This window comes from Lactuca sativa, chromosome 1, assembly GCF_002870075.4.
Source record: "Lactuca sativa cultivar Salinas chromosome 1, Lsat_Salinas_v11, whole genome shotgun sequence".
Taxonomy (NCBI): Eukaryota; Viridiplantae; Streptophyta; class Magnoliopsida; order Asterales; family Asteraceae; genus Lactuca; species Lactuca sativa.
Genome location: NC_056623.2, coordinates 179,195,699 through 179,209,474, shown reverse-complemented (window position 1 = coordinate 179,209,474; position 13,776 = coordinate 179,195,699).

Genomic DNA, 13,776 nt, shown 5'->3' with positions numbered 1-13,776 from the left:
TATGGAAACATTGTTGTTCTAAGGCTGGAATTGACATATCTTATTCTAATTGGAATGATCTTGTTCTTAAATTGTCTTCAGTCTTAAATTCGAGATCTATTGAGATTTTGATCAAAAAATGGGTGTTTGCTAGCTGTGTTTCTCACATTTGGAAAGAAAGAAATTCAAGAATTTTTAGTAAATTGAGAAAATCGAATGAAGGAGTTATTTTGTGTATTGAGAAAGAAATTCAATTGAAGTTATTAGGGTTGAGGAAGATGAATGTTATGGTCAGCAGGGAAATTTTACAGATATGGGGTATTTTTGGAAAAAATTGATGGGTTTTTTGAATTTCTTTGTTAGGAGTAGCTGTTGTGATCCTGTTTGTTTTGAGGATTGGGATAATATGGAGATGTTGAATTGTTTGACTGTTCTTATGGGAGGTTTGTATTGGGGGTTTTTTCGGAATGATAGGTTCAAAGGAATTGACGGGTTTCAAGGAATTGACGGATTAATTCACTGGTTTAAGAGCTTGCTCTTGAATTTTGTGATATGTACCTTTGGGATTTTTTGTTTGGATATGATCTTAATTGAGATTATTCAAATGGAAAATCCTAGACATGTGATTGATGCCATGTCAAGTATGCAACTGGGTTTGATAATATGGTGGTATTGTGTAGTCCAGTGTGGGTTTTTTATGTGTGCAGAAAAGGAGTTATGAAGCTGATTATGAAGCTGTTTGTAGTGAATTTGGATAGTACGAATGTTTATTGCAGGAAGGCCATTATGTTGAGTCACATTTGGAGGATGAAGGATAAAAGAGAGTACAATAAAGGAGGGATACAAGGGCTGAAAGTTGACAGAAGTTGCTGGAATGAGTTCTTGATGCTTTTGCAGTGGATTTTGGGTTATATTTTTTGTATTTTTTGGTACTTTAATTTTGTATGTAGGATGTTTGGGTTTGATCTTTTATGGGGTTGTTTGTTATGTTTTCACTTTTGGACTGTGGGTTTTTTTAAGGGCCTTACCCCTTGCTTTGGTCTTAATGGTGATTGGTGGGGTGGTTTTTGCAATGGGGTGAAGTTACCTTTTTTCCCACTTCTAATAAGTCCTTGGTGTAAGCATATAAACATTAAGGTTTTTTGGGACTTTTGGAGCTTAGTTGATATGTTTAAAAAGTGGATGGGGAGTTGGTTATGAATAGGTTGGTTTGGTTAGGGGTTTGTTTGTTTTTTATTTTTTTTATGTATTTGTATTCTTTTATTCTTTTTAATAAAATTTGCTGAGCTTTAGCTCTTTTCAAAAAAAAAAAAAGATTTAAACAATCCTCATCAATGATTTGCTTAAATTGCATAGAATTCTATTGTGGAACACAAGATCTAAACAATGCTCATCAAAGCGTTGCTAAATTGCGTAGACTTCTATTGTGGAACTCGAAAATTAAACAATGCACACAAAGCTTTGCTTAAATTGCATAGACTTCTATTGTGGAACTCAAGAGATAAACAATACTCATCAAAGCTTTGCTATATTGCATAGACTTCTATTGTAGCAAGAATGAAACAACGCTCATCAAAGCTTTGCTTAAAGTGCATACACTTCTATTGTGGAACTAAAGAATTAAACAATGCTCATCAAATCTTTGCTAAATTGCAAAGGTTACTTCTATTGTGGAATTCATTAAACAATGCTCATCAATGCTTTGCTAAATTGCATAGACTTCCAATGTGGAACTCAAGAATGAAATAATGCTCATCAAAGCTTTGCTAAATTGCATAGACTTCGTGGAACTAATAAATCAAACAATGCTCATCAAAGCTTTTCTTATATTGCGTAGACTTCTAATGTGGAACTCAAGAATTAAACGATGCTCATTATAGCTTTGCTACATTGGATACACTTCTATTGTGGAACTCAAGTATTAAGCAATGCGCATCAAAGCATTGCAAGTTACATAGACTTCTATTATGGAACTCATGAATTAAACAATCCTCGTCAAAGTTTTGCTTAAATTGCATCGAATTCAATTGTGGAACTCAAGAATTAAACAATGCTCATCAAAGCTTTGCTTAAATTGCATAGAACTCTGTTGTGGAACTCAAGAATGAAACAATGCTCATCAAAGCCTTGTTTAAATTGCATAGACTTCTATTGTGGAACTCAAGAACAAAACAATGCTAGTCAAAACTATGCTAAATTACGAAGGCTACTTCTATTGAGCAACTCTAGAATTAAACAATGCTCATCAAAGCATGGTAGATTGCATAGAATTCTAATGTGGAACTCAAGAATGAAACAATGCTCATCAAAACTATGGTAAATTACGAAGCCTTGTTTAAATTGCATAGACTTCTATTGTGGAACTCAAGAATATAGCTATGCTCATCAAAACTATGCTAAATTACAAAGGCTACTTCTATTGTGCAACTCTTGAATTAACCAATGCTCATCAAAACTATGCTAAATTACGAAGGCTACTTCTATTGTGCAACTCTAGAATTAAACAATGCTCATCAAAGCATTTCTAAATTGCATAGACTTATAATGTGGAACTCAAGAATGAAACAATGCTCATCAAAGCTTTTCTATAATTGCACTGACTTTTATTATGGAACTCAAGAATTAAACAAGGCTCATCAAACTTATACTAAATTACGAAGGCTACTTCTATTGTGCAACTCTAGAATTAAACAATGCTCATCAAAACATTCTTAAATTCCATAGACTTCTAATGTGGAACTCAAGAATGAAGCAATGCTCTCTCTTCTTTCTCTCTCATCCTGATTCTTACTGACGGTGGTGCGATCTAGCTTAGATTCATCGGTGCTGCTATTCCGACGAATTTCTCTTAGTCGGTGAAGCAATTTCTTTCTTAATTCCGTTGATTTAATGGGAGCATCTTCCAAATCGGATAGATTGAAGGACGTGAAAGTTAAGCCTCCGGATAAAAGTGCTGCAGTTCGTTATTCAAAAACTGAAATGGAGGTGAATGATCTTGTTCCTCCTGGGGTAATTGAACAATCATCTGCCACAATTTACAAAGCTCGTCGCAAACCTAGTGTGACTGGAGCTGTTGCATCTGGGATTAGCAAAGCGGGATGGAAAATGGAGGGGAAATCTTTCAGGATTAAGAACAGAGCTAGGAAGAAGGTGGATAATTTAGCTCCGATGGATACTGAAGAGTTCTTCAATGAAGATGGTTCAGAAGAGGAAACGGGAGAAGAATTGGAACCTGTATCAGTTTTTGAGTCGGATTCTAATATTTCTATACCGGGATCTGATGGGAAGGAGAAGGAATTGAAGAAAGGGTTGTCTGGTGATTCTAAAAAGGTAAGTTCACATGTTGTGTCTATCCCAACTGGTAATACTGCTAATTTGATGAGAAATTGGGATGAGTTGATGATGAGTAATGAAGTTTTAAGTCCAATCTCTGAATTGAAGAATGTTATTAGTGAAATGGTTAATGTGAACCCTACCTTAACAGTGATGGATGATAAAATTCAGAATAAATCTATTAGGGAAGATAATGAAGTTGTGAAGATTATAACTGATGGGGAGAAAAGGGCTAATAATAATGAAGATTTCATTCCAGGAATTGGATTTCAATTTCTGAGTGAATTAAAGGAAGAAGGACAGGTGGGAAAGGGAGATGTGAAGACTATGGGGAAAGATTTAGATAGTGAGAAGAATCAGAAAATGGATGTTGATATGTCAAATTTGGAAAAGAAAGACAAGGAGATAGAAGGTAATACTGAAGATGATGATTCTACTGATGAGGAAGGGGTTAATGATTCAAGTGAGGATGATACTAGTGGGGAAGAGGAAACTGAGATAGAAGAAGAGGTTAATGCTAAGAGTAATATGGGTAATAGCTGCAATGAGAAATCAGGTACTGTTATTAATAGCATTAATTTACTTCCTTCTATTTTGGGAAATGCTAAGAATAGTAATAAGGAGGATGGAGGAATGCAGGGGAATGAGATGAACTCTTATGCTGGAGTGTTAAAGGGTAATAGACATAAGGGTAAGATTGATGTTAGATTCATTCCAGGGGAGAAAGGGGAAGAGGATGGACCTGTAATAATTCCATTAGAAAATCTAAAGAATGCAAGTATTCCTTTTACTAATACTCTTTATGGTTATATGATTGACAAGAAGTTGGCGTTTCCTGTAATTCAGAAAGAAGTTAGAAGATTGTGGAAGAATATGGGTTTGGAAGAGGTATTCATGAACAGCAAAGGTTTTTTCTTCTTTAAATTCAGTGATGAAAAGGGGATGTTATCTGTTTTGGAGGGTAGTCCTTGGTTAATGTTTAATAATATGCCTTTATTTCTTCAACGATGGAGGCCTGGTTTGACATTAACTAAGAACAAGCATGATAAAATTCCTGTTTGGATTAAAATATTTGATTTGCCCTTGGAAGTTTGGAGTGGTGAAAACTTATGTAGAATTGCTAGTAAGATAGGTATTCCTTTGGCTTTTGATTCCTTTACTGAGGATATGTGTTTAGAACATAAAGGAAGGAATGCTTATGCTAGAATTCTTGTTGAAATAGCAGCTGGGAAGGAATGGAGAAAGAAGATTGATATAGCTACTTGGGATTTTGTCTCTAATTCTGCTGTGATTCAAAGTTTTGATGTTGAATATGCTTGGATTCCTTCTAGATGTAATCATTGTAAGGTCTATGGGCATGTTGATAAAGTTTGTGCTGCTGCTATGAATGTTGTGAAGGAGGATAATAATGAAGAAGTGAGAAATTTAAAGAATAATAAAGGGAAGGAAGTTGTTAATGGGGATGGTTTCACAGAAGTTAAATATAAAAAGGTAATGGGTAACATTGATGGTGAAGGCACTAGCAAATCTCAAGTGGACTATTATCAAACGAATAATATGAAGAATAATGGAAAGAATGGGAATTGGAGAAGGAGTATTTTCTCTAAAGGCAATAATGGGAACAGAGGTGGAAATGGTAAAGGGCAAAATTGGAATTGGAGTAATAAAGGAGTAAGTCACTGGAATTTAGAAAAGAATAGAAATTATGAGAAGTTTGTTAATGGGCAGGATAATATAGGAAATCGGGGGTTAAAGGAGAATAATAAGCAGCAGGTTGCAGTGAATAAGGATAACAAGGTAGAGAAGGGCATTTTTAGTATTGGTAGTGAGAATATAACAGGGGAGGGACTAAGTAATAAAAACAGTTTTGAAATCTTGGGAGAGATTGAAGAGGAAGTATTGGATAAAATGGAAGAGGATGATAAGATTGTGAAGACTGTTGCTAATCAAAATGTTGATAGTGGTGAAGCTGAAATGGATTCTAATGAAAGCAAGAATAACAAATTGATTTCTTCAATCAAGGGAGTGGGGAAGAAGAAAGGAAGTGAAAGTAATAAAGTGAATAAAGATAAGATGGAAGCGGATAATAATAGCAGTAAGTTGGGGAGTTCTCAGGCATTTGAGGAGGTAAATGCCAAAAATTCTATTTTTTCCCAATGATGTCTGTTGGTGCTTGGAATGTTAGGGGATTGAATAAGTCTGTTAAGCAGAAGGAGGTTATTGATGTTATTAGGTGTAATAACCTTGGTATTTGTGCTGTGATTGAATCTCATGTCAAAATCTTAAATCTCAAGAGTGTTTGTGCTAAGACTTTTGGGCAGTGGGATTGGATATCTAATAATAATAGTTGTGAAGCTGGAACTAGAATAATAGTGGGGTGGAATCCGAGACTTTTTGATGTGATTCTGCTTTATCAATCCAAACAGGTTATTCATTGTTATGTGAAATTGTGTAATTCGGATATTGGCATGTATTTGTCTTTTATATATGCTGCTTCGAATTATATTGAAAGAAGATTACTTTGGGATAATTTGAAAAAACATAGTTTGGTTGTTAATAGGGAAGCTTGGGGATTATTAGGTGATTTTAATGTTGCTTTAAAACCTTCGGAATATTCTGAAAGCTGTTCTAGAACTCCTAAAGGAGTTGAAGATTTTGTTGATTGTTTGAGTTTTATAGAAGTGGAGGACTTGAAGTCTTATGGGTTTCAGTTTACATGGAACAAAACCCCTATGGGTAATATGGGGCTGTTGAAGAAACTTGATAGAGTTATGGTTAATCAAAAATTTATGTTGAACCATCCTCTTGCTCATGCTGTCTTTAAACCATACAGAAATTCGGATCATTGCCCTGCTATTTTAAATTTTCCTGGGTACAAAGTGAAGTGGAAACCTTCTTTTAGATTTGCGAATTTTATCTCTGAGAAGGAGGAATTTCTCCCTTTGGTTAAGGAGGTTTGGGATAAGAATATTGATGGTTATTTTATGTTTAAAGTGACACAAAAGTTGAAGATTCTCAAAAAACATTGCAGGGAGATGTGTAATAAATATTGGGGAGCTGGAAAAAGAATTCAGAAGTTAAGAAAGGATTTGGAGTGTAAACAACAAGATATTGACAATAATCCTTTTGATTGCAAGATTAGGGAAGAGCATGCTAAAATTCTCTTAGATTTTAATATTGCTTGTAATGATGAAGAAAAGATTCTTGCTCAGCGTGCTAAAATCAAATGGTTACAGGATGGGGACAATAACTCTAAATTCTTCCACAAAATTGTTAAAAGCAGAGGTATCAATAATCGTATTCAGATGGTTCTGAATGAAGATGGTCGTTGGGTGAGTGGGAAGGCTATGATAGAGAAATTTGTGTCTCATTTTAATAAGTTTTTGGGAAGTAAGGATGATACTGATTTGTTGGGATTAAATGACGAGTTTTTTCCTAAAAAATTGGACAGTAGGGTGGCTGTTGATATGATTAGAGTGGTTACTGATGAAGAAATTAAATTGGCGATGTTTGACATAGATGACAATCGTGCCCCTGGGCCTGATGGGTATTCGTCGAAATTTTTTAAAAGTGCTTGGAGTATTGTTGGTCCAGATGTTTGTAAGGCTGTGAGAGAATTTTTTTGGACTGGTAAATTGTTGAATGGGATTAATGCCACGAGAATTGTTCTGGTCCCTAAAGTTGAGGTTCCGAGGAAAGTCTCTGATTTTAGACCTATAGCTTGCTGTAACACCTTTTATAAGTGTATCAGTAAGATTATAGTGAATAGAATTAGAAATAGCTTGGGTGATATTGTTAGTAATAACCAATCAGCTTTTATTCCTGGTAGATCTATTTTGGATAATATTCTTCTTGCTCAGGAGTTGATGGTGGGGTACAAAAAAAAGAGAGGTGCTCCTAAATGTACGATAAAGATTGATATACAAAAGGCTTATGATACGGTGGATTGGGATTTTCTTAATAGAGTTCTGCAGGGATTTGGGTTTCATCCAGTCATGGTTAAATGGATTATGGCTTGTGTTTCTACCCCGTGGTTCATGCTCAATTTTAATGGTGAAGATCATGGGTATTTTGAAGGAAAGCGTGGGCTTAGGCAGGGAGATCCTTTATCTCCTTACCTATTTACTATAGTTATGGAGGTTTTCAATATTATTATGGGTAAACTTATTGAAGATTCTTTGAATTTTAAGTTCCATAGTAAGTGCTTGAGCCTCAGAATTTCCCATTTATGTTTTGCTGATGATTTGTTAATTTTTTCTTATGGTAATGGGAATTCGGCCAGAATTATAAGGAATGCCCTTGATGATTTCAATAAGATTTCAGGGCTGAAGGTTAGTATGGAAAAAAGTCAGATTTATTTCAGTTGTGTTAAGCCTAATATGAGAAGGATTATTTTGGGTATTCTTCCTTATGAAGTTGGGAAATTTCCTTTTAAATATTTGGGGGTTCCTATGTGTGTTACTAAATTGTTTGATAGAGATTGTAAAAAGCTGATTGAAAAGATTAAGTTGAGAATTTTCAATTGGAAGTGTAAAACCCTATCTTTTGCTGGCAGATTGCAACTCATTAATTCGGTTCTAACTTCCATTCATGTTTATTGGGCTTCTATTTTTAAAATTCCAATTGCTACTATTAATGAGATTGAAAAGATGTGCAGGAGTTTTTTATGGGCTAATGGTGAGATAGTTAAAGGGAAAGCTAAAGTTAAATGGCTTGAAATTTGCAAACCTAAGGAGTATGGTGGGCTGGGAATAAAGAATTTGAGGAAATGGAATGATGCTTTACTTGCTAAACATGTTTGGAATGTGGTTAATAACAAAAATTCCCTGTGGGTGCAGTGGGTGAGAATCAATTATATAGGCAGCAGGAATTTTTGGGATATTCTGCAGAAAAAAAGTATGAACTGGACATGGAAGAGATTTTTGGAGATAAGGAATACTGTTAGGCCTCATGTTATTTCTTGTGTGGGTAATGGGAGGAACACTTCTTTATGGCATGATTGGTGGCATCCTATAGGTATTCTTTGCACTATTATTCCTAGGAGAGAGTGGATTAGTAATGGACTTAGTGATTCTGCTTTAGTTTGTGATGTTCTTGAGTTGGATTCGTATTCTTGGCCGGTTGAGTGGGTTAATAAGTACCCTGGATTGACTGAAGCTCCTATGTTTTGTATTGATTCTAATTTGAATGATGTTATTGGATGGAGGGATAAGGGAGGTATATGCAGAAAATTCTCATGCAAACAGGTGTGGAATGATTTGAATAATTTTGGGGATAGTGTGCCTTGGTTTAATCTTGTTTGGTATAATAATTGCATTCCTCGCAACTCTTTTATTTTATGGCTGGCTGTCCTGAACAGATTAAAAACTCAGGATAGGGTTAGAGGATGGGAATTGGCTGGTAATTTGCTGTGTCCTTTTTGTGATAATGTTCCTGATTCGCATAGCCATTTATTCTTTAATTGTGAGTATTCCTCTAGAATCTGGAATTATTTCTGCAGTAAAGTGGGGCTAAAATTGAGAATGGTTGAATGGAATGATCTTATTTTAATGTTGAACAGAATGCTTAAAATGAAGACAGGTGAGAATTTGATCATTAAATGTATGTTTGCTAGCTGTGTGTCTAATATTTGGAGAGAGAGAAACGCTAGACTGTTTGGTTCTAGCAGAATTTCAGTTGAGGGGGTTATAGCTAGTATTGAGAATGAGATTCGTTTGAAGCTGATGGGATTAAGGAAAAGAGTTAAAATGATTAATAATAAGGTTTATTTGATTTGGGGTATTTCGGGAATTGAGAATGTTGAATAATGGAGATCATTTTCTGGTTTTGCTGTTTGGAGTGGGGTTGGTTATGGTTTTGGGTTTGGCAGTGGTGGCAGTTAAATAAGGATGAGGTTATTAATGGTATATGGTGGGGGTATTTTGGGAATAAAAATATGCACAAAGGAATTGACGGAATATGTCGCTGGTTGGAGAGTTTACTCTTTAATCATGTGACTTGTACCTATGGGATTTGCTGTTTGGATATGATCTTAATTGAGATTATCCAAATAGTGAATCCTAGACATGTGATTGATGCCATGTCTAGTATGAAACTTAATTTGATTCACTGGTGTTTTGGAGTTATTTTCTTGTGTTTCTTTTTGAGCTTGTGGTGCAGAAAGGCGAAGCAAAGATTGGTGGTGGGCAATAGCTGTGGAGAGATTATGGATGCCCTGATGAAGACTTTGAAGGATGTTATGGACAAGGATTGCGACGGGAGCTTTGGGTCTATTTGTTGTTTGGGGTTTTCCTGTTTTCTCTTTGATGTTATGTTTATTTGTGGTTTAGTTTATAGGGATTTCCTTGTTTTTTGTGATTTGTGGGTTTTGAACTTGAGGTTTTTTATCTTAATGGTTAGCTTATGGACTGAGGGTTTTTTTAAGGGCCTTACCCCTTGCTTTGGTTTCTTTTTCTTTTGGAGGTTTGGTTGGAGCAAGGGGGTGAAGTTACCTTTTTTCCCTCTTTCAATAAGTCCTTGGGCTAACTTTAAGGAATTTAGGGATTATTGGGGTTGTGTGTGGTTAGTTCTTATTATTAGGAAGTGGTTTGGTAGTTGGTTATGGATAGGCTGGTTATTACTGTACTTTGTTTGATTTTTTGGTGATTGTATTCTTTTATTCTTTTTAATAAAGTTTGCTGAGCTTTGGCTCTTTCAAAAAAAAAAAGAATGAAGCAATGCTCATCAAAGCTTTGCTTAAATTGCACAGACTTTTATTGTGGAACACAAGAATTAAACAACGGTCATCAAAGCTTTGCTAAATTACGAAGACTACTTCTATTGTGGAACCCAAGAATTAAACTATGCTCATCAAAGATTTACTAAATTGCATAGACTTATAATGTGGAACTCAAGAATGAAACAATCCTCATCAAAGCTTTGTTTAAAGTGTATACATTTCTATTGTTGAGCTCAACAATTAAACAATGCTCATCAATGCTTTGTTAAATTGCATAGACCTCTAATGTGGAACCCATGAATGAAACAATGCTCGTCAAAGCTTTGCTAAATTGCAAAGACTTCTATTGTGGAACTCAAGAATCAAACACTGTTCATCAAAGACTTGCTTAAATTGCATAGACTTCTATTGTGGAACTCAAGAATTAAACGATGCTTATCAAAGCTTTGGTAAATTGCATAGACTTCTATTATGGAACTCAAGTATTAAACAATGATCATCAAAGCTTTGCTAAGTTACATATACTTCTATTGTGGAACTCAAGATTTAAACAATCCTCATCAATGATTTGCTTAAATTGCATAGAATTCTATTGTGGAACACAAGATCTAAACAATGCTCATCAAAGCATTGCTAAATTGCGTAGACTTCTATTGTGGAACTCGAAAATTAAACAATGCACACAAAGCTTTGCTTAAATTGCATAGACTTCTATTGTGGAACTCAAGAGATAAACAATACTCATCAAAGCTTTGCTATATTGCATAGACTTCTATTGTAGCAAGAATGAAACAACGCTCATCAAAGCTTTGCTTAAAGTGCATACACTTCTATTGTGGAACTAAAGAATTAAACAATGCTCATCAAATCTTTGCTAAATTGCAAAGGTTACTTCTATTGTGGAATTCATTAAACAATGCTCATCAATGCTTTGCCAAATTGCATAGACTTCCAATGTGGAACTCAAGAATGAAAAAATGCTCATCAAAGCTTTGCTAAATTGCATAGACTTCGTGGAACTAATAAATCAAACAATGCTCATCAAAGCTTTTCTTATATTGCGTAGACTTCTAATGTGGAACTCAAGAATTAAACGATGCTCATTATAGCTTTGCTACATTGGATACACTTCTATTGTGGAACTCAAGTATTAAGCAATGCGCATCAAAGCATTGCAAGTTACATAGACTTCTATTATGGAACTCATGAATTAAACAATCCTCGTCAAAGTTTTGCTTAAATTGCATCGAATTCAATTGTGGAACTCAAGAATTAAACAATGCTCATCAAAGCTTTGCTTAAATTGCATAGAACTCTATTGTGGAACTCAAGAATGAAACAATGCTCATCAAAGCCTTGTTTAAATTGCATAGACTTCTATTGTGGAACTCAAGAACAAAACAATGCTAGTCAAAACTATGCTAAATTACGAAGGCTACTTCTATTGAGCAACTCTAGAATTAAACAATGCTCATCAAAGCATTGCTAGATTGCATAGAATTCTAATGTGGAACTCAAGAATGAAACAATGCTCATCAAAACTATGGTAAATTAAGAAGCCTTGTTTAAATTGCATAGACTTCTATTGTGGAACTCAAGAATATAGCTATGCTCATCAAAACTATGCTAAATTACAAAGGCTACTTCTATTGTGCAACTCTTGAATTAACCAATGCTCATCAAAACTATGCTAAATTACGAAGGCTACTTCTATTGTGCAACTCTAGAATTAAACAATGCTCATCAAAGCATTTCTAAATTGCATAGACTTATAATGTGGAACTCAAGAATGAAACAATGCTCATCAAAGCTTTTCTATAATTGCACTGACTTTTATTATGGAACTCAAGAATTAAACAAGGCTCATCAAACTTATACTAAATTACGAAGGCTACTTCTATTGTGCAACTCTAGAATTAGACAATGCTCATCAAAACATTCTTAAATTCCATAGACTTCTAATGTGGAACTCAAGAATGAAGCAATGCTCATCAAAGCTTTGCTTAAATTGCACAGACTTTTATTGTGGAACACAAGAATTAAACAACGGTCATCAAAGCTTTGCTAAATTGCGAAGACTACTTCTATTGTGGAACCCAAGAATTAAACTATGCTCATCAAAGCTTTGCTAAATTGCATAGACTTATAATGTGGAACTCAAGAATGAAACAATCCTCATCAAAGCTTTGTTTAAAGTGTATACATTTCTATTGTTGAGCTCAACAATTAAACAATGCTCATCAATGCTTTGTTAAATTGCATAGACCTCTAATGTGGAACCCAAGAATGAAACAATGCTCGTCAAAGCTTTGCTAAATTGCAAAGACTTCTATTGTGGAACTCAAGAATCAAACACTGTTCATCAAAGACTTGCTTAAATTGCATAGACTTCTATTGTGGAACTCAAGAATTAAACGACGCTTATCAAAGCTTTGGTAAATTGCATAGACTTCTATTATGGAACTCAAGTATTAAACAATGATCATCAAAGCTTTGCGAAGTTACATATACTTCTATTGTGGAACTCAAGATTTAAACAATCCTCATCAATGATTTGCTTAAATTGCATAGAATTCTATTGTGGAACACAAGATCTAAACAATGCTCATCAAAGCGTTGCTAAATTGCGTAGACTTCTATTGTGGAACTCGAAAATTAAACAATGCACACAAAGCTTTGCTTAAATTGCATAGACTTCTATTGTGGAACTCAAGAGATAAACAATACTCATCAAAGCTTTGCTATATTGCATAGACTTCTATTGTAGCAAGAATGAAACAACGCTCATCAAAGCTTTGCTTAAAGTGCATACACTTCTATTGTGGAACTAAAGAATTAAACAATGCTCATCAAATCTTTGCTAAATTGCAAAGGTTACTTCTATTGTGGAATTCATTAAACAATGCTCATCAATGCTTTGCTAAATTGCATAGACTTCCAATGTGGAACTCAAGAATGAAATAATGCTCATCAAAGCTTTGCTAAATTGCATAGACTTCGTGGAACTAATAAATCAAACAATGCTCATCAAAGCTTTTCTTATATTGCGTAGACTTCTAATGTGGAACTCAAGAATTAAACGATGCTCATTATAGCTTTGCTACATTGGATACACTTCTATTGTGGAACTCAAGTATTAAGCAATGCGCATCAAAGCATTGCAAGTTACATAGACTTCTATTATGGAACTCATGAATTAAACAATCCTCGTCAAAGTTTTGCTTAAATTGCATCGAATTCAATTGTGGAACTCAAGAATTAAACAATGCTCATCAAAGCTTTGCTTAAATTGCATAGAACTCTATTGTGGAACTCAAGAATGAAACAATGCTCATCAAAGCCTTGTTTAAATTGCATAGACTTCTATTGTGGAACTCAAGAACAAAACAATGCTAGTCAAAACTATGCTAAATTACGAAGGCTACTTCTATTGAGCAACTCTAGAATTAAACAATGCTCATCAAAGCATTGCTAGATTGCATAGAATTCTAATGTGGAACTCAAGAATGAAACAATGCTCATCAAAACTATGGTAAATTACGAAGCCTTGTTTAAATTGCATAGACTTCTATTGTGGAACTCAAGAATATAGCTATGCTCATCAAAACTATGCTAAATTACAAAGGCTACTTCTATTGTGCAACTCTTGAATTAACCAATGCTCATCAAAACTATGCTAAATTACGAAGGCTACTTCTATTGTGCAACTCTAGAATTAAACAATGCTCATCAAAGCATTTCTAAAT